Source organism: Drosophila takahashii, chromosome X (assembly GCF_030179915.1).
Source record: "Drosophila takahashii strain IR98-3 E-12201 chromosome X, DtakHiC1v2, whole genome shotgun sequence".
Taxonomy (NCBI): Eukaryota; Metazoa; Arthropoda; class Insecta; order Diptera; family Drosophilidae; genus Drosophila; species Drosophila takahashii.
This window is the reverse complement of record NC_091683.1, coordinates 25,949,318-25,970,744: the sequence shown is the minus strand read 5'-3', so window position 1 is coordinate 25,970,744 and position 21,427 is coordinate 25,949,318.

Sequence of the window (21,427 nt, the reverse complement as noted above, 5' to 3'; positions counted from 1 at the left end):
ATAGTTGCCAGCAGCCAACCCCCAACCACTCGGAAGAGAGTTACGCAGCGGCTGCCCCCATCCAGTACGTCAGCGATTATAGTTGCCAGCAGCCAACCCCCAACCACTCGGAAGAGAGTTACGCAGCGGCTGCCCCCATCCAGTACGTCAGCGATTATAGTTGCCAGCAGCCAGCTCCCAACCACCTGAACGACAGCCACGCAGTGGTTACTCTTCGTCCAGCCCATCAGCGATCATAGTTGTCTAGCAGACAGCTATAACCCTTACTTACACCCAGCACCCCGCCGGTGCCCCGTCTACCACTGGCCAGTCCAGGAGCGGCACCGCCGCCGGGCCAGTCGCCGCAGAGATTAATTTGTACGTAAACAAACGGCATATACATGCATATGCACAATATATAGTCAATGTTTCTACATACGGAATTTTTGCGCGCCAAATATGTACATGAGGGTTTCATAAATACATTAATGAAGTGATACGTGCATAAAATTATTCATGCCGCGTGGTTTAAAAATATATGCACAAAATTAAAACATTTAAATTTAAATGAAATGAAAAGATATTGTTTGATTAAGACGACTAAAAACTGAAAACTAGTCTTATTTTAAGTTTAAATGATTACATTGAACAAAACCAAAAAATTATAAAAAATAAAAAATACCTTATAAATACCTTTTACCTTTACCTAGGTACTGGGAAATTTAAGTACCTTTACCTTACCTAGGTATTTATTTTTGACAATACCTTTTACCTTACCTAGGTAAAAAAACACAGTACCTTTCCCAACACTGACTACCGCGTCATTAACTCGGACAACTCCTCACTCGCCCAGGAGTCCTCATTCGACTCGGTTTACTCACTGCCGGGGTCGCGCGTTAAGAAGGAGCACCAATCCGGGGACATCTCTCCCTCTAGCAGCCGACACTCGGTTTCATCTAGCCCACCGACCACACCGCCTTTACCGCCGATCTAAACGAGGTAGGGGAATTCCCCAGTCTCGGCGGGCGCAATCCCAGTCTCTCGCAGACAATGCACCTAATCAGCGGGAAAGGAACGCTGGGGCTTGGAACATACTGACGCAATCGCGCCCTCTTCAGAAGTTCACCAAGTAGGGGGCCTACATATTTTTAGAATACTTAATATTGTTTTTGTGACTAGTGCATTAATTTATAAGAAAATCAGGAAATCCTGGAAAGCACCAGGAAATAAGAAAGAAATAATAAATGAATAAATATAAGCAAAGGGACAAAAAATGGAACACGGAAATATATATTTTTTTAATAAAATATAATAATGGGCATGTGGAACCGGATCCATTAACTATTTGTTTTGTATGTGCACAATGTTGGAAATAATTTGACACTAAGAATAAGTGATGTAAATTTGGGTCGAAACTTCGATATTCATCGTTGTTTGCAAGTGATATATCGATGTTTTGTGGAACATCGGCTAGAAACATCAATGCATTGATGTTTTCAACGCATTTCGTTATTTTTCGTTAATTCAATTTTTAGAAGCCTATTAAATCAAATAAAAACACCTCTTAACGAGGTAAAAAACTAGTGACGACCGCACCTTCAACATACAAAAGTTCTGATATCAACATTTGTGACGAAAAATTATTACACTCGTCATTAAATAGACTTTCTAATCTTTTCTCATTCGGCCCGCCCTAGCAAACTATTCCAGCCTTTTTCCCTTTACAGGCATTTTCTATTGCAGCGTGACGAATGAGAAAAGATTAGAAAGTCTATTTAATGACGAGTGTAATAATTTTTCGTCACAAATGTTGATATCAGAACTTTTGTATGTTGAAGGTGCGGTCGTCACTAGTTTTTTACCTCGTTAAGAGGTGTTTTTATTTGATATTAGAAGTTTTTGTTTGTTTACATTTGCTCTCATAGGAGCTAATATATACATTTAAATTTAAATTGGTCAATCATAATTTTTAAACTATTGTATTTTAACAAATTAAGTTAAAAAGGCGTTGAAGTATTTCAAAATACGTTTTAAACGAGGTATAGCACATGTCTGTACCTTTAGTAGTGTAGAACTTACAAACTAACGAAATTTAGCTATTTTTAGCTTTTTCCCGCTAAAGTAGCGGCTTTTTCCAAAAGTCGTAGAACAAAAGATTCCTATATGGAACTCTTAAGTGCAAATTTACTGATTCCATGACCCTAAAATACAGTTCGGATACCCTCCCACAAAATTCAATACTCAGGGAGCGTTAGTTGTTCTGAGCTGGCAAAAGTGGCTATTTTCGTTTCTGAATAACTTTTAAACGCGATTTTTTACATAAACATGATATATACCAAAATTTAAGGAATCTCAAGGGCTATACAGTTTAAAGTTGTAAGGAAAATCGTTAGAGCCGTTTTTGAGAAAATTAAAAAAAAGCTAAAAAAAAAGTTTAAACAAATTTTCTTTTGTTCATATCTTTTTAACTATTACATTTACACAAATTGCATATGGAAGGCGTTTATAGCATTTAAAAATACCTTTCAAACGAGATCCAGCAAAAGTCTGTAGCTTTAGTAGTATAGAAGTTACGGCTTTCCGAATTTTAGCTATTTATAGCTGATTTCCCGCTAAACTAGCGGGTTTTTCCAAAAGTGGTAGAACAAAAGTTTTTTATATCGATGTGATGAACGTCATATCAAATTTTCAGAACTTAAAAAACATATTTTGGACAAACTGACAAACTGACAAACAGAATTAAATTTTCATTTTGGGAAGAAGAAGAAAATCTTATTTTGGCTATAACTTTTGAACGGAGAGTCGGATTTTGACAAATGACCCCTCATTCGACGGGTATTTTCAAAAGAAATACAACTAAAATTGCGAGGGGGCATTTATCCCCACCGGCCCCAACAGCTCCAAATTTCGAAATTTTCACTTTTTCACTTTCACCGCTCTCTCTCCCAAGCCAATTGATTTTCTTAAAGTCTTGGTATGCAATCCTGTTAGTTTTCGCAATACCTTTCGATAGGTGTATTATTCATTATGATCGGGCCATCACAGTAGATTTTCATTTCTTCGTGTATATATAGTAGTCGCCTTCGCACACTCTCCTGGTGCGCTTCGTCACTACATGGACTGCCGTCCATAGTGATTGTTCCGCAAAAATTGCACTCTGCGTTTTTACTGTGTTCCAGCTGCGTGTATATATTTATACATAAATATTCTAATACAGTCCACTTCTACTACTCTGCGTGTCTAAATCAATTTCAAGACCCTAATATAAATTCGTGGTCTATAAACTACATTTTCCGAGTGTCTGTTAAAAATATATAATCCAGCCACAGTAAATATTTCAAATTCAAAGTGATCCGCCGAAATTGGCAGCTTTGTGTTTTTAATGTGTTCCTGCTGCGGGCATATATTTTTTACATAAATATCAAAATACAGTCCACTCCATCCACATAAATTTTAGAGCTAATTGTTTCAATAAATTCCTGCAAATATATTTTGCATTTCGAAGCTATTCCGCTATTCGTAATCGAAGTCTCCACAATTACCGCAATCGGTGCCCATCCGATATCCAGCTGACATACATACATACATACATATGTACTCTCCACGCATTCTGCAGCGCACAGTGGGTCAAGTGCAAACAATAATTAAATCCATAAAAATATAATACAATCCGAATTTTAATATTATTAGGCAAGTAATATTTTTCCCTATCCGTGCGCCAGTGTGACCTTATTTTCTTTACATAATTCAATTATTGTTTATTTTGGGCTCACACACGTTATTATTTATTTTCGGAATTATTCCGAAATATAAATTTCATTTCCGTAAACCTTCATCAGAGTGACCGTATATCCTTACGCACTTTCGATTGGTTCCTAAAATTCCAATTCGCTTCCGAAAAATTAGTCATTTTTTAATTAATTTTTTGAGTCATCAATTTTAATTTAAATTATATCCGTAATGGCAACCGCAGCATTAAACCTATTTAGTGCCACAGCTGACCGTGTGAGCCATTTTCAGGCCAGCGTCAGCAGTCCAGATGGTTCGATTCCATCCGTATCCGCCTGCAAGGTCCGTCGCGACCAAGTCCAAGCTTTATGGCGTAAGGTGGAGGACGCATACGACGTATGTTTAAAGTGCATTGTGGCGGCAGGCGAAAGTGCCGCAGACTCCAAATCGGACCTCAAAATTAAATACTTTCAAACGTACGATATATACGAAAAGTTGGCCGCTCAGATCCTCGAACAAATCGAACAGGGCTCCTCCCAATCATCTCAACCTCCAGCATCTTATCCCCAAAATCAAATTTCGTTTGGCTGTCAGCTTTCTCCGATCGATACGGAGATTTTCTCAGGCGATTATCTTCGCTGGCCGACTTTCCGGGACCTTTTCACGGCGATCTACATAGACAATCCGAGTCTTACGCCTGTTGAAAAGCTGTACCATTTAAATGCCAAAACCAGTGGCGAAGCTCATGATATATGTAGTTTCCAGGTCCCCACTCACCAATAATGGCTTCCGCTCAGCTTGGACAAATCTAACTGAGCGTATCGAAAACAAGCGATTTCAGGTGACCAGCCACCTAAAAACATTGTTCAATGTGCAATCCATAGCACAAGAGTCTGGAGATGCCTTGAAGGAACTAGAAAACACCATTCTGGGTTGTTTAACTGCCTTACAACTCTCCGGAATTAAAATTGAGAATTGGGACCCTATACTAGTCTACGTTTGCTCTACAAAGCTTCCGAAGCTTACGCTCTCCTTATGGGAGCAATCATTACGTAATAAGGTTGAAATTCCTACTTGGCTAGAGCTAAATTCCTTTTTAACTGAGCGCCATCGAACACTAGAGGCCGTCGATAGTATCCGGTCTGATAATTCACTCAACGTCGAGCCCAAAAAGACACATCGAATGGCAGAATTGTCAAGAATAAATTCATTCACTACGAGGGTAGTGCCGATACCCAAAGTTTGCGATCTGTGTTCAAAGAAGAACCATCCCGTGCGTATATGTCCACGCTTCCTAAAAATGACGGTGAATGATCGTTCAGCCTACATCCGCGATAAACAGTTGTGCTCAAATTGCTTTGCAACCAGCCATCCCCTAGGTGAGTGCACAAGCGCACAAGACTGCTTCACTTGCCAAGGTCGGCATCATACACTGTTGCATCCAAGCAACAATTCTACAATTCCTCCCAGGCCAGTGTCTGCCTCAACCCCACTTAGAATTTCGTCCTTCTCAGCGCAAATTTTCAACACTCATGGAAATCGCAAATTGTCCTCTCTAAACAATGTACAAGAAATACCTCCTACCAATATTTCATCCGACTATTGGGTTCCTTATACCGCCTTGGATGGCAGGCGTTCCCGAGGTATTAAATCCTACCAATGCCGAGTCTGCCAAAAAATCCATCCTCTACGGAAATGTCACCGCTTCCTGACGCTAACTGCCGAACAACGGATCCAGGCAGTACAACTGCATCAATATTGCAAAAATTGTTTGGCCCACCATCATTCAGAAGGATCTTGCCGTAGCGACCATAGATGCCACAAGTGTGGAAAGGACCACCACACAATTTCGGTTTTTAGGCGTGTATTTTTAACGATGTCATTTATGCCAGCATTTTTGCTTTTTTTCTCACTTTTACAACTTTGACGAAGTGTAGCTGCTAAACTAATGAATGGAACTCAATGCAATGTTTAAGAAAGTTGGAGGGTATTTTATTACCTGTAAAATGAGTCATTGAAATCGGTTGAAATCGGGTAACCACAACTCAAGTTAGAAATTAAAAAAGTGTCTAAAAGGTTTTTTACACTTAAAAAAAATGTTATCCATAAAAAAAAATTTAAATGCCATTTTCTTAATCAGGAAGACGTACCTTACCGGAAAACAAAGGTTTCATTCATGGTATATTCCATCGATTTTTATTTGTAAACTGATGTATTCATAATAAGCGGGACTTATCTGGAACGGTTTAAGCCACCGTAGCTGCTGGTAAAAATCCAGAAAAATTCCAGGAGAGGAAAAATCGTATATATATATATATATATAAATAAATAATAAATAAATAAATAAATAAATAAATAAATAAATAAATAAATAAATAAATAAATAAATAAATAAATAAATAAATATTATTTAAATAAATAAATAAATAAATAAATAAATAAATAAATATTATTTAAATAAATAAATAATAAATAAATAAATAAATTATTAAGTTAAGATGTAGCCAGATAAGGATTTATCCGTTGGCGATAAATAAATAAATAAATAAATAAATAAATAAATAAATAAATAAATAAATAAATAAATAAATAAATAAATAAATAAATAAATAAATAAATAAATAAATAAATAAATAAATAAATAAATAAATAAATAAATAAATAAATAAATAAATAAATAAATAAATAAATAAATAAATAAATAAATAAATAAATAAATAAATAAATAAATAAATAAATAAATAAATAAATAAATAAATAAATAAATAAATAAATAAATAAATAAATAAATAAATAAATAAATAAATAAATAAATAAATAAATAAATAAATAAATAAATAAATAAATAAATAAATAAATAAATAAATAAATAAATAAATAAATAAATAAATAAATAAATAAATAAATAAATAAATAAATAAATAAAAAAATAATATTTATTTATAAATAAATAAATATTAAATAAAATAAATAATATTTATTTATAAATAAATAAATATTAAATAAAATAAATAATATTTATTTATAAATAAATAAATATTAAATAAAATAAATAATATTTATTTATTTATTTATTTATTTATTTATTTATGTATTTATTTATTTATTTATTTATTTATTTATTTATTTATTTATTTATTTATTTATTTATTTATTTATTTATTTATTTATTTATTTATTTATTTATTTATTTATTTATTTATTTATTTGTTTATTTATTTATTTATTTATTTATTTATTTATTTATTTATTTTTTTTTTTAATTTATTTATTTATTTATTTATTTATTTATCGCCAACCGATAAATCCTTATCTGGCTACATCTTAACTTACTAATTAATTAATTAATTAAATAATTTGTCCTGACACAACGTTCCAGAAATGGTCAGGAGCATTAAAATTAATGCATTCCAACAGACAAGGACAATTAAGATTACCTACCAGTAAATCATTAAGAAAAAGAAGTCCTGCAATTGCACGGCGATCTTGCAAGGAACAAGTGTGCAGTGTGTTCTGCAACCTCTCAAGCCTATTAATCTGGACACTTCCTGAGGGATTCCAAATAAAGGAAGCATACTCAACCCTGGAACGGACAAACGCAGAGTAAACAGATAATCTGGAATACGGATCTTTGAATAAGACCGTGTTTCGCTTAACAAAGCCGAACATTGCATATGCCTTTGGTAATATAAAATTCAGATGTTCATTAAACAGAAATTTGTCATCAAATAATACCCCCAGATCAACTATTTCATTTAAAACAGAGAGAGGGTGGTTATTGATGAGATAAGTGGATGGGATGGTTACAAACCTTTTCGAATAATGAACGATGTGGCATTTGTGAAGGTTTAAGGGCAAATTATTCTTGGAACACCAAGTACCGATACTATCTAGGTCTGATTGAAGCAATATCGAATCATTTACAGTTTTGACAGTCCTATAAATTTTAAGATCATGCGCATAAAGAAGGAAGTTAGAAAATTTGATACACGCGCAAATGTCATTTATAAAAATAATAAAAAGTAAAGGGCCCTGAGGAAGTCCTGATGTCGCTTTATAGGGATGGGATAATGCACCACCTATTTCAACATGATAGCGTCGGTTATCCAAATACGATGCTATCCAATTAAGAAATGAGGAGTGAAAGCCTAGTTTCGAAAGTTTAGCCTTAAGGGCAGAGTGACACACCTTGTCAAAAGCTTTGGCAAAATCTGTGTAAATCGTGTCCATCTGTGAGTGATCCTCAAATGCATGTACACAGTGAATCGTAAAAATGGCCAAGTTGGTTGTCGTAGATCGACCAGGCATGAAGCCATGTTGGTTAGGTTCTATTTAAGACCTTATTAAGAAAGATAATTTTTTGAAAATTGTTGAAAAATGTTGCCGATTCTAGCAATCGGCCTATAATTCGAAATGTCAAATTTACTTCCTCCTTTATGGACCGGCATAACTCTAGAAATTTTCCATCTAATTGAGAATCTACCCTGAGACAAAGAAGAAGAAAACAAGATCTGCAGAGGTAGGTACAGACTGCCAATTCTTAAGGAAGAATGAAGAAATTAGATCAAAGTCTAGCCTTGGGGAATCATCAAAATAACTGATTGCTTCAGAAATGTCATCATACGATATGTCCAGACTTCCAATGCTGCAAATTTCTGGAATTGAATTTAATGTTTCCTGATCATACCATTCATTGGAAGGTTCAATGTTTGAGGAAAAACACACAGCAAACAAATTGGCGATATCGGCCTCAGTGGAAGCAACAATATCACCATAAGACATAGCTGAAGGTATAGACGAATGAGATTTCTTAGAATTAACAAAGCGCCAAAACGCCATAGGGTTGTCCTTCAAGCTATGCTCAACTTCACAATTGTATTGGTTATAAAGAAATTTATTGAGAAACTCAAACTCACGTTTATGCTGCCTGTATCTCTCACCATCTGCTGGGTTATGTGTTCCAGAAAATTTCTTGTAATATTTGTTCCTAAGGTTTTTGTATTTTTGCAGTCCTTTCGTATACCAAGGAAGCCTGTAGGAACCCCGTACCCTGGAACGGACTATGCTGTCAAGAGTATTTCTAATAGTTGAAAGAAAGGTTTTATAATTAGTTTCAATGCAAGGGTTAGATAGTAAGGCACACCAATTCATGGATAGCAGGCAATCCCTTAGGGAACTCAAACTAGAGGGATCAAATATATATCTAGGATTAGAATCAATAAATACAGAAAGCTATGAAATTCAATGTTAAAGCACAAGGGTTTGTTATGGACAACACAATTTGAAATGGTAAATTCAGCAAGAGTTACGTTAGAATGAACAATGGAATTAATGAAGATTAAATCAAGAAGCTGTTGGAAATCATTGAAAATATTATTAATTTGGGTGCCCATACTAAAACAGTCATCAATGACAATTATTTCATGTGAATGATGCACTTTCCGGGCACCGTAGCAGCTGCTTGTGGGTCACACGTCCAGAAAACAGAACTGAGGTTGAAGTCTCCTGCCACACATATGCCATCAGAGCAGTGCTGCCATTTTGTCCTCTTTCCGGACAGATCTGTCCTTTTTTTAACGGCTTTATCCGGAAAAAATTTCAAACATCCCCTATCCGGAAATCTATCTATTTTTCAAAAAAAAGGTTTTGAGTGTTATTTTTGCTAGTCGAAAGTGTATAAACCTGTTTTTATATGCTAAAATGCCTTTTTAACTATCATTCTTACAGTTCGGCACTTAAAAAATAATTCTTTTTACAAATTATCAAAGAGACGTAAAGCAGTCGATGGATTTTCTTTATAGTACGATTTTTTCTGTAGCAAAAAAAGAGGAAAGCACTTTTAAAATTTCTTAATTTGTACTCTCTGCTTTTTTTTCAGAAAAAAAATTCAGATTTGAACGACTATTTTTCGGGTTTGACGCAGATATTTAATTTTTTTGTATTACGAATATAGTTACTTGAAATGCATTAATTACACTATGCAGCATCAAAAATTAACCTCGATGAATGCTATATTTTTGTATTCGTTACGAATTCCCAAGTTAAACTGTTTTTTCCAAAGAGTTCCCCGACGCAAGGATTCTTAGCAAAAGGACCTCAAAGTTCGAAAAATGCTGAAATTGGCCAACTTTGCGGAGCTCTCAGAGGCAAATGGATGCATGGCTTGGTTCGAAGTTAAAGTTTTTTAAAAGATACACCCTTTATCTTTCAAACCCCATACATAAAATAATTTTAGGATTTTTTTTAAGGCAGAAATAAATTCCAAAAAACATAGTCAAAAAACTGAAAAACATACAGCTGCGGTCTAAATAGTAGCAGTGTCGCCGCCTCGTGTTTTTAAAAGTTTGATATTGTAATTTTTTCTTATCCAATTAGTCTAATAGTAAAATTATAATCAATACAATATTACCAGGAAAAGATCAATTACAACAACAAACTTTTAAATACACAGGGCGGCAACACTACTACCATTTTAACCGCAGCTGTATACTTTTATGTTTTTTGACTATGTTTTCTAGAATTTGTTTCTGCCTTAAAAAAAATCTTAAACATTTTTTAAGTATGGGGTTTAAAAGATAAAGGGTGTATCTTTTAAAAACTTGGGAATTCGTAACGAATCCAAAAATATAGCATCCATCGAGATAAATTTAAAAAACACTAAAAATGCTGCACAGTGTTATTATAATAATTTTAGATTATTACGTATACGCACAAAAATTTACCATGGTAAAATGATCAAACAAAGAAGGTTGTGAGTCGGGCGCAGTAGATCATTACATAATTAAATTTTATTTAAAATCCATTTATATTAAGTAAATATATAACCCATTGGTAAAAACAGAAAAATGTAGGCACATTTACTTTTGTCCTTTTTTTTGTCCTTTTCTTAAATTTTTTGTCTTTTTTTTTCCTGTTTTTTGTGGCTTATCTGTCCTGTTTTTCAAGCTGAGTGATGGCAGCACTGCATCAGAGTCCTCCAAGCTGGCATGGATGTTCGATGTGGTGTCAAGGTGAGCCTGGTAAAGTCCAGAATCACTGCCCGGAGGAATATAGAAAGCCACAATCGATATCTTCCCGGATGAGCCTGACACCGTCACCGCCAACTGGTCCAGAAGCGAGTCATCATTAACTAGTCGAATTGCCATACAACAGAATTTACGACTAACAGCTACTATAACGCCACCTCCTCTCTATCTTTACGAAATACTTGAAATATATTAGGATCGAAGAATTCATTCGAACTGAAGTTGGAATTTAACCAAGTTTCAACCAGTATGATTATGTCATAATCACTGTTAGAAGTATTCATAAAGACAGATTGCGTTTTAGTTCTCATGCCGGATATATTTTGAAAGTATATTTTCAGGCCATTATTCGCTGAATGATGGCTGTTTGAATTCACAGCAGACAAGGCACTAGCAGGTTGCCAGTCGACGCATGTTATTGAAGAGAAACTCTCAACATCCAGATTAGATGTCGGCCTTGCATGATCATAAGTACTAAGAAGTACTTTGCGCAACGTATCCGTACGTATTTTTATAGGCGGGTTAAGATCATGTTCCTAGGAATCGAAGTGCAGGTATATGTAAATGATTTACCTCCGGACGCTTGCCTATTCTGTGAGGGCCATCCAAAGAGCGCAGAAGAAATCATATCAAAAGAGAGAGACGGTGAAGAGCATAGTGAAGCGAGTATCAGACTATTCGGATGAGAGAACGCCATCTCACGAGACGCGCTGAGCTCATTAGAATCCGAATATGAAGATAGCAGCATCCAATGTTGATTTAACTCCAGCGGCGAATAAGTAGAGAACATAATTTCGAAGATGTAATGTAAATGTAAATGTAAGCGTCTGCGATGAAACAGCACATGGTGGAACTATACAAGGTGATCTCGTCGCGAGAGCTGCCCTCTTTTGAGGACGTTATTTGTGTCAGTCTCTATCTAGCTATCTCATTCTATCGCCTAAGAGAGACAGAGAGGTAAACATATTTAACATCCTCAGCAGAGCTGACGAGACCACCTTGTATAGTTCCACCATGAAACAGCAGAAAGCGGAGAGGTAGTGAGTGTAGGCAGAGTGCGGCGAGCAATATTGCAAAAGGCAAACGGCAAATGCAGGAGCGTAGAATGATGAATAGAGAGCGCCAATCCAGAGAGAGCGCAATTAGGGAGAGTATCAATTGTACGATGCGAGCAAAAGCAACGCAATGGAAACTGAAGAAGCTGAAACAGCTCACGATGAACTGTTTCTCTTAAGCCGAAACTGAGCTTGATGACATCTGGTCCAGAAAATAAATGGGCAGCCGGGGAAAAAGCCGACCGCTAATGTTGTGAATAGAGTAGTAAAGCGAAAGGAAGAGCAATAGGATCCAAGATCAGGCCGAAAGTGACGTCAATGTCAGTGACGTCGACTATTGGGGGTATTTTGATTCACCTTTAAAAGGAGTCGAAGTACGCAACGGTCCTCCTTCTAAGAAATTCACAACCGTAGAATCCAAGGGGGGTTTGGATCTCTCTCTATAAATGAACTGGCTCACTTTTACTGATTGTGGCCAAAATTCATCACTGAAAACCGTTTGGTAATGCTGCTCCGGTACTCCAAGTTTGAAATTGATGAATGCTAACGTGTTAATATCCACGTCTTTTTTAGTTAAAGAATTGCAGATAATCAATTTTTCATTAACGCTCAGCTTTTCCGCAACATATTTACACAGCGCCTCTGGCTGTGTGTTTACTGGAAATTTGCCGAAGTGCAGAAAACGTTTGCTTGGTAAAGCTTCGAATAGAACACAAGGAGGAGCCAAACCAATAAAGTGCCTCTTCTTCTTGTTGTTCTTGTGATTCTTGTTGCGCTTCTTTTCCGCCACTTTCGTTGGTACAACGGGATCGTGGTTTGAGGAAGGGTTAACTTGATCGGATGTTGATTCAACTGGAACAGGGATAAGAGGCTTATCCACTCTCCGCTGATTGGTTTTCAGGTTCCGGGAAGGCTTTTATAAATTTTGCATTTAAAGTTAAATAAAGGCTTTTAAGATCACTAAGTTCTTTCATAATTTCATCCGTCTTGGAATGCGAATCATTGCTCACAACGCAACTGTCGCACTGCCAAATACGATTAGGCATGGTAGTTAAAAGTTTGATTGCATCCTCTGGCAAATCAACACAAGCAGTGTGGAACTTGCGGCGACAAAGAGAGGAACAACGAACTGCATCAAAACCGCGAAGCTGTGCAGCTGTGACTTCAGCTTTGCACTCCGCGCACGAATTAGAAGACATAGCGAAAAAATACGTCTGGTCGACACGAGCGCTGATCAGAGAATGATATATAAATATGGAATACTGTAAATCCGGCTCGAAGGACCAAAATGTTGGAGCGGTGGTGGCTTAAATTCAAAATTTTGAAATGTTGAAGAAAAAGTATATCCCTCAGAAAAGATAATAAAATAAAAACAAGAGAAACGCTAAAGTCGGGTGCCCCGACTATCAAATACTCGTTACTCAGCTAAATGGAGTGCGAGGGAGATGGAGATATAAAACTTTGATCGCGCATAACATTTTAACGAATGGTCCGATTTTATTATCGAATTATATTTTTAAAAAATCGGAAAACTATATCATATAGATGCTATAGAATGGGTCGGAAAATTAAACGGAAACAAATATGATTAAAATTATATCTTTGTTAAATATACCCGTTACTCAAAGAGTTAAAGGGTATATTGTATTCGTGCAAAAGTATGTACCAGCTAGAAGCAAGCGTTTCCGACCCTATAAAGTATATATATTCTTGATCAGCATCACTAGACGATTCGATTTAGCCATGACCGTCTGTCCGCCTGTCCGCCCGTCTGTCCGTTTCTACGTAAACTAGTCTCTCAGTTTTTAAGCCATTGGGATGAAACTTTCCCAAAAGTCTTCTTTCTTTTGCAGTTAGTATATAAGTCGGAACGAGCCGGATCGGACAACTATATCATTTAGCTCCCATAGGAATAATCGGAAAAAAATATATCTTGGGTGTTCTTGGACATATGTATAGCCTCCTACTTTTGAATTATTTCTTTGTAGGTTTTTATTGTATTCTCTTCTTCTCTGGGATATGACTCTTTCGAAATATTTGTATTATAATTAGTGATTTAATCGACCTATGTTTACTATTGAGTGCGTTAGCGGACTCGAGGTCATTTTTAGAAGTTGAGTTTATAATTCAACAGTTTAGCATTTCAACACACTGCACTCGGTGAGGAGTGAACCTCGGACTTTCTGGGATTTGCAAATTTCGGTAGGTCGTCAACGCTACCTCATCAGCCAGAGAAGAGGATGAGAGCTGAGGGTCGAAACTTCTATTTATACCACATCTAGGAATATGTAATTAAGCATTACATACTTATAGGTGTGACTTACGTCAAAGCTTCGTCGCTAAACTTCTAAAGTGTGTGAAAGCTATATTCGTTGTCTGTTTGGAAACAATCTGTTTCCCAATTTTTCAGACGTGAATAACAACAACTAATTACTTAATTGTTGTATTCGAAATGTACGCATTTTTTAATGAAATTTGCATGATGCGATTGTTATAGGGCGTGTCTCCCTTTTTGTTAATTAGTGATTTAATCGACCTATGTTTATAGAAGTTGAGTTTATAATTCAACAGTTTAGCAAGTAAGTATAGTAGGGAAAATTTTTTTTCAGGTGAGACCAAAGTTAGGTTAGCTAAGAAGAGGAAAAACAGGAAATAGTGAAAAAAGCATTAAGGTGCTAAAAAAGTGTGCCAAGTTTTAGAATAAAATAGGTGGGGTTAAGGCGAGGTAATATTAGGGTTAATGCAGTGTAAAGGTAAGGTATGTTATGGTTAGAAGGATTAGAATATTAGTGCGTTCTAGGTGGGTTTACTGTTTACGCGGGATTTTACTCTGATATTAATTTGAATTTAAATATATAAAAAATCAGCAATAAATGCGTTGCTAATAGTAGCGGACAACGTCGCTTCGGGTATTGCTAGTTTAAAATATTACAATATTGCAGCACAAAAATTTCTCGAACAGATAAAGTCCCTGCTAAGGCTGGGATGACTCATTAAATTTTTATCATCAATTTATTGTGCGGCGAACTTGGCGAATTCAAATGATATGTATTTATGTATTTATTTTCCCCATTACGCTTATTTTTGCTTAGTATTTGTACTATTTTTACGGAATTTTAACTTTGAATGGTAACATTTACATGTGACAAGTTTTGCAAATAAATAGTTCTAGTGAAAAAGGTTTGCTGGCGAGACGAGGACATCAATTGCCTTATTGATGTTGTTCAAAATGCACCGTATATTTGGAATACATCATCGCCAGATCATAAAAAAGCAATAGAAACATTTATTTTATTTATTTTTTCTTTTGAACAAATGGCTTGACTTTTTCCAAAAGTTGTCCAAACTGATGTGGCGTCATCCGTAGGGTGCGGATGTATAAACTTTCATCTTCATCATTTATTTCGCGCATAAGCCTGTGGCTTAATCCTACACACCATATTCTATTATTTTATCCAGTCACAGTTTTCACATAATTAAGATTTTACCTTCTTCCTCCCTTTTCAATAGCCAGTTTGAAAAAACTTCTTCCTTTTCTTTTTACGCGCTTCTAATAAATTAATTAAAACAATATTAAGTTTTAATGTGAATAGGGCAGCCTTTTTCAGAAAATTGTTACAATAAATTGAGGTCTCTTTCGCTCTTTCAGTGAACGGTCGTGTTTTTGTCTTGCGCTCCGAATTTTTGTTCTTTTTGTCCATAAACCATCGGGGTTTAATTCGAATTTTCTAACATTTAAATAGCTTTTTATGTCACTAACAACATCCGTTCGCTTCGCGAGTGCATAGTGATTGTTTTGTGTTTAAATTAACTAAATTAGTTTGCACGCCCAGTCTCTGTGCAGTGTTTGTTGTTATTGTTTTATCTTATTGCATTCTCCTTTTCTTCCAAACGCTTTTTGGAGCGGTAAGAATCTATACGGTAGTTATTCGCTCTCCCGCACTCCCGCATAAAACGTTGTTGTTGGCACAGCTTAAACTTACGCTCCCCCGCTTACTCTCTCCCGCTCTCTCTTACTCTCGTAGCTTTTTTCTCTTTGCACCGTGGTTCGGAATATAGCGATAATGGCTGTCTGTTGTTCGAAGAAATGCAAGTCGTTGATTTTGGCTGAACAACAGAGCATTTCGTGCCATTCGTGCGATAGTATTTTTCATGCAAAATGTCTTGGCTATTCGGGCCTGGTTCGCGATGCAATCGACATGAGAAGTGGCTTGCGCTACTATTGTGAAGAATGTATCGCGTATGAAACCCAGGCAATCTCTATAAGACGGCTCACAAAAAGCACTGTAACGGAATTAATTCGTAACAGCCGTAGAAATACGGATCTGCTTGTGGCGCTTGAGTCGCAGCTCACTAGCCGTATGCTATCTGAGCCCGATTCTCCTAAGCGTAAAAAGATCGCGGTCGATAGACAACCCACGGAAGACGCTAGTGCATCTCTCTCTGGCGATCCGGGGTCTGCAGCACAGCAGTCGATCTCAGCTGCCGCACAAATGGTACTGAGGTCGAAAGCTAAAAAAGATTCGGTATCCGAATGTAAAGATCGTGAGATTTTGCCGCATGAGAGGTTTACAAAGTAAGTTGACCAAATTGTATACTGATAGTTTTTCCTTGTCTTCCCATGTTATTGTGTTCACAGAAACTTGGTTAAAACCGGAAATTCTTAGTTCCGAAGTTTTTCCAAGTAAGTTCACAACGTACAGGCTTGATCGTCCCTCCCGACGTGGAGGTGGAGTTTTAATTGCAGTCAACTCAGAATTAACGTCTGAAGAAATAACGTCCGACGAAATAATGGACATTGAATTTCTGTGTATAAAACTATCCCTTCCGCCGTCATCTGAATTCCCAATATATGCTAATCATCTGTCCGCTATCCAGTTTATTTCAAGTAAACTATCAGATAGGGATCAGTTAATAGTTTTAGGTGACTTTAGCGACATGGTCCACCGTTGAAACCTCGAATATATTGTTACCCTCAACGCAGCATGATTTTCTTGATGGTTTGCTTGATATTTCATTGTCTCAAGTAAACCATGTTCTAAATTCGTTAGGACGATTACTGGATCTATGCTTTGTTTCAAGTCCAGATTGTGTCTGCATAGTTAACCTCTGCAATTACTTTACCAGAAGACCATATCACCCAACGCTAGAGCTAACTGTTGACACGGGTACAAAATTAATTGAAATATGTGAAAAGTCAGCTAAACGCATCCCCTGCTTCCGTAGAGCAAACTTTGCACTTATCAATAGCCTTATCGCTTGCTCGGATTGGTCTAATCTGTACTTATGTACTAATATGACTGAAGCTGTTAATATATTTTATAATGTATTAAACGCAGTTTTTGATACATGCGTTCCTACGTATTATCCTTAAATTTCTAGCCAACCTCCGTGGTTTAGTAAAGAGTTGTCACGACTTAAAAATGTGAAGTCTAGACTCTACAAAAAGTTTAGAGCTTCCGGATCACAAGCGGGTTAAGATCATGTTCCTAGGAATCGAAGTGCAGGTATATGTAAATGATTTACCTCCGGACGCTTGCCTATTCTGTGAGGGCCATCCAAAGAGCGCAGAAGAAATCATATCAAAAGAGAGAGACGGTGAAGAGCATAGTGAAGCGAGTATCAGACTATTCGGATGAGAGAACGCCATCTCACGAGACGCGCTGAGCTCATTAGAATCCGAATATGAAGATAGCAGCATCCAATGTTGATTTAACTCCAGCGGCGAATAAGTAGAGAACATAATTTCGAAGATGTAATGTAAATGTAAATGTAAGCGTCTGCGATGAAACAGCACATGGTGGAACTATACAAGGTGATCTCGTCGCGAGAGCTGCCCTCTTTTGAGGACGTTATTTGTGTCAGTCTCTATCTAGCTATCTCATTCTATCGCCTAAGAGAGACAGAGAGGTAAACATATTTAACATCCTCAGCAGAGCTGACGAGACCACCTTGTATAGTTCCACCATGAAACAGCAGAAAGCGGAGAGGTAGTGAGTGTAGGCAGAGTGCGGCGAGCAATATTGCAAAAGGCAAACGGCAAATGCAGGAGCGTAGAATGATGAATAGAGAGCGCCAATCCAGAGAGAGCGCAATTAGGGAGAGTATCAATTGTACGATGCGAGCAAAAGCAACGCAATGGAAACTGAAGAAGCTGAAACAGCTCACGATGAACTGTTTCTCTTAAGCCGAAACTGAGCTTGATGACATCTGGTCCAGAAAATAAATGGGCAGCCGGGGAAAAAGCCGACCGCTAATGTTGTGAATAGAGTAGTAAAGCGAAACGAAGAGCAATAGGATCCAAGATCAGGCCGAAAGTGACGTCAATGTCAGTGACGTCGACTATTGGGGGTATTTTGATTCACCTTTAAAAGGAGTCGAAGTACGCAACGGTCCTCCTTCTAAGAAATTCACAACCGTAGAATCCAAGGGGGGTTTGGATCTCTCTCTATAAATGAACTGGCTCACTTTTACTGATTGTGGCCAAAATTCATCACTGAAAACCGTTTGGTAATGCTGCTCCGGTACTCCAAGTTTGAAATTGATGAATGCTAACGTGTTAATATCCACGTCTTTTTTAGTTAAAGAATTGCAGATAATCAATTTTTCATTAACGCTCAGCTTTTCCGCAACATATTTACACAGCGCCTCTGGCTGTGTGTTTACTGGAAATTTGCCGAAGTGCAGAAAACGTTTGCTTGGTAAAGCTTCGAATAGAACACAAGGAGGAGCCAAACCAATAAAGTGCCTCTTCTTCTTGTTGTTCTTGTGATTCTTGTTGCGCTTCTTTTCCGCCACTTTCGTTGGTACAACGGGATCGTGGTTTGAGGAAGGGTTAACTTGATCGGATGTTGATTCAACTGGAACAGGGATAAGAGGCTTATCCACTCTCCGCTGATTGGTTTTCAGGTTCCGGGAAGGCTTTTATAAATTTTGCATTTAAAGTTAAATAAAGGCTTTTAAGATCACTAAGTTCTTTCATAATTTCATCCGTCTTGGAATGCGAATCATTGCTCACAACGCAACTGTCGCACTGCCAAATACGATTAGGCATGGTAGTTAAAAGTTTGATTGCATCCTCTGGCAAATCAACACAAGCAGTGTGGAACTTGCGGCGACAAAGAGAGGAACAACGAACTGCATCAAAACCGCGAAGCTGTGCAGCTGTGACTTCAGCTTTGCACTCCGCGCACGAATTAGAAGACATAGCGAAAAAATACGTCTGGTCGACACGAGCGCTGATCAGAGAATGATATATAAATATGGAATACTGGAAATCCGGCTCGAAGGACCAAAATGTTGGAGCGGTGGTGGCTTAAATTCAAAATTTTGAAATGTTGAAGAAAAAGTATATCCCTCAGAAAAGATAATAAAATAAAAACAAGAGAAACGCTAAAGTCGGGTGCCCCGACTATCAAATACTCGTTACTCAGCTAAATGGAGTGCGAGGGAGATGGAGATATAAAACTTTGATCGCGCATAACATTTTAACGAATGGTCCGATTTTATTATCGAATTATATTTTTAAAAAATCGGAAAACTATATCATATAGATGCTATAGAATGGGTCGGAAAATTAAACGGAAACAAATATGATTAAAATTATATCTTTGTTAAATATACCCGTTACTCAAAGAGTTAAAGGGTATATTGTATTCGTGCAAAAGTATGTACCAGCTAGAAGCAAGCGTTTCCGACCCTATAAAGTATATATATTCTTGATCAGCATCACTAGACGATTCGATTTAGCCATGACCGTCTGTCCGCCTGTCTGCCCGTCTGTCCGTTTCTACGTAAACTAGTCTCTCAGTTTTTAAGCCATTGGGATGAAACTTTCCCAAAAGTCTTCTTTCTTTTGCAGTTAGTATATAAGTCGGAACGAGCCGGATCGGACAACTATATCATTTAGCTCCCATAGGAATAATCGGAAAAAAATATATCTTGGGTGTTCTTGGACATATGTATAGCCTCCTACTTTTGAATTATTTCTTTGTAGGTTTTTATTGTATTCTCTTCTTCTCTGGGATATGACTCTTTCGAAATATTTGTATTATAATTAGTGATTTAATCGACCTATGTTTACTATTGAGTGCGTTAGCGGACTCGAGGTCATTTTTAGAAGTTGAGTTTATAATTCAACAGTTTAGCATTTCAACACACTGCACTCGGTGAGGAGTGAACCTCGGACTTTCTGGGATTTGCAAATTTCGGTAGGTCGTCAACGCTACCTCATCAGCCAGAGAAGAGGATGAGAGCTGAGGGTCGAAACTTCTATTTATACCACATCTAGGAATATGTAATTAAGCATTACATACTTATAGGTGTGACTTACGTCAAAGCTTCGTCGCTAAACTTCTAAAGTGTGTGAAAGCTATATTCGTTGTCTGTTTGGAAACAATCTGTTTCCCAATTTTTCAGACGTGAATAACAACAACTAATTACTTAATTGTTGTATTCGAAATGTACGCATTTTTTAATGAAATTTGCATGATGCGATTGTTATAGGGCGTGTCTCCCTTTTTGTTAATTAGTGATTTAATCGACCTATGTTTATAGAAGTTGAGTTTATAATTCAACAGTTTAGCAAGTAAGTATAGTAGGGAAAATTTTTTTTCAGGTGAGACCAAAGTTAGGTTAGCTAAGAAGAGGAAAAACAGGAAATAGTGAAAAAAGCATTAAGGTGCTAAAAAAGTGTGCCAAGTTTTAGAATAAAATAGGTGGGGTTAAGGCGAGGTAATATTAGGGTTAATGCAGTGTAAAGGTAAGGTATGTTATGGTTAGAAGGATTAGAATATTAGTGCGTTCTAGGTGGGTTTACTGTTTACGCGGGATTTTACTCTGATATTAATTTGAATTTAAATATATAAAAAATCAGCAATAAATGCGTTGCTAATAGTAGCGGACAACGTCGCTTCGGGTATTGCTAGTTTAAAATATTACAATATTGCAGCACAAAAATTTCTCGAACAGATAAAGTCCCTGCTAAGGCTGGGATGACTCATTAAATTTTTATCATCAATTTATTGTGCGGCGAACTTGGCGAATTCAAATGATATGTATTTATTGTATTTATGTATTTATTTTCCCCATTACGCTTATTTTTGCTTAGTATTTGTACTATTTTTACGGAATTTTAACTTTGAATGGTAACATTTACATGTGACAAGTTTTGCAAATAAATAGTTCTAGTGAAAAAGGTTTGCTGGCGAGACGAGGACATCAATTGCCTTATTGATGTTGTTCAAAATGCACCGTATATTTGGAATACATCATCGCCAGATCATAAAAAAGCAATAGAAACATTTATTTTATTTATTTTTTCTTTTGAACAAATGGCTTGACTTTTTCCAAAAGTTGTCCAAACTGATGTGGCGTCATCCGTAGGGTGCGGATGTATAAACTTTCATCTTCATCATTTATTTCGCGCATAAGCCTGTGGCTTAATCCTACACACCATATTCTATTATTTTATCCAGTCACAGTTTTCACATAATTAAGATTTTACCTTCTTCCTCCCTTTTCAATAGCCAGTTTGAAAAAACTTCTTCCTTTTCTTTTTACGCGCTTCTAATAAATTAATTAAAACAATATTAAGTTTTAATGTGAATAGGGCAGCCTTTTTCAGAAAATTGTTACAAT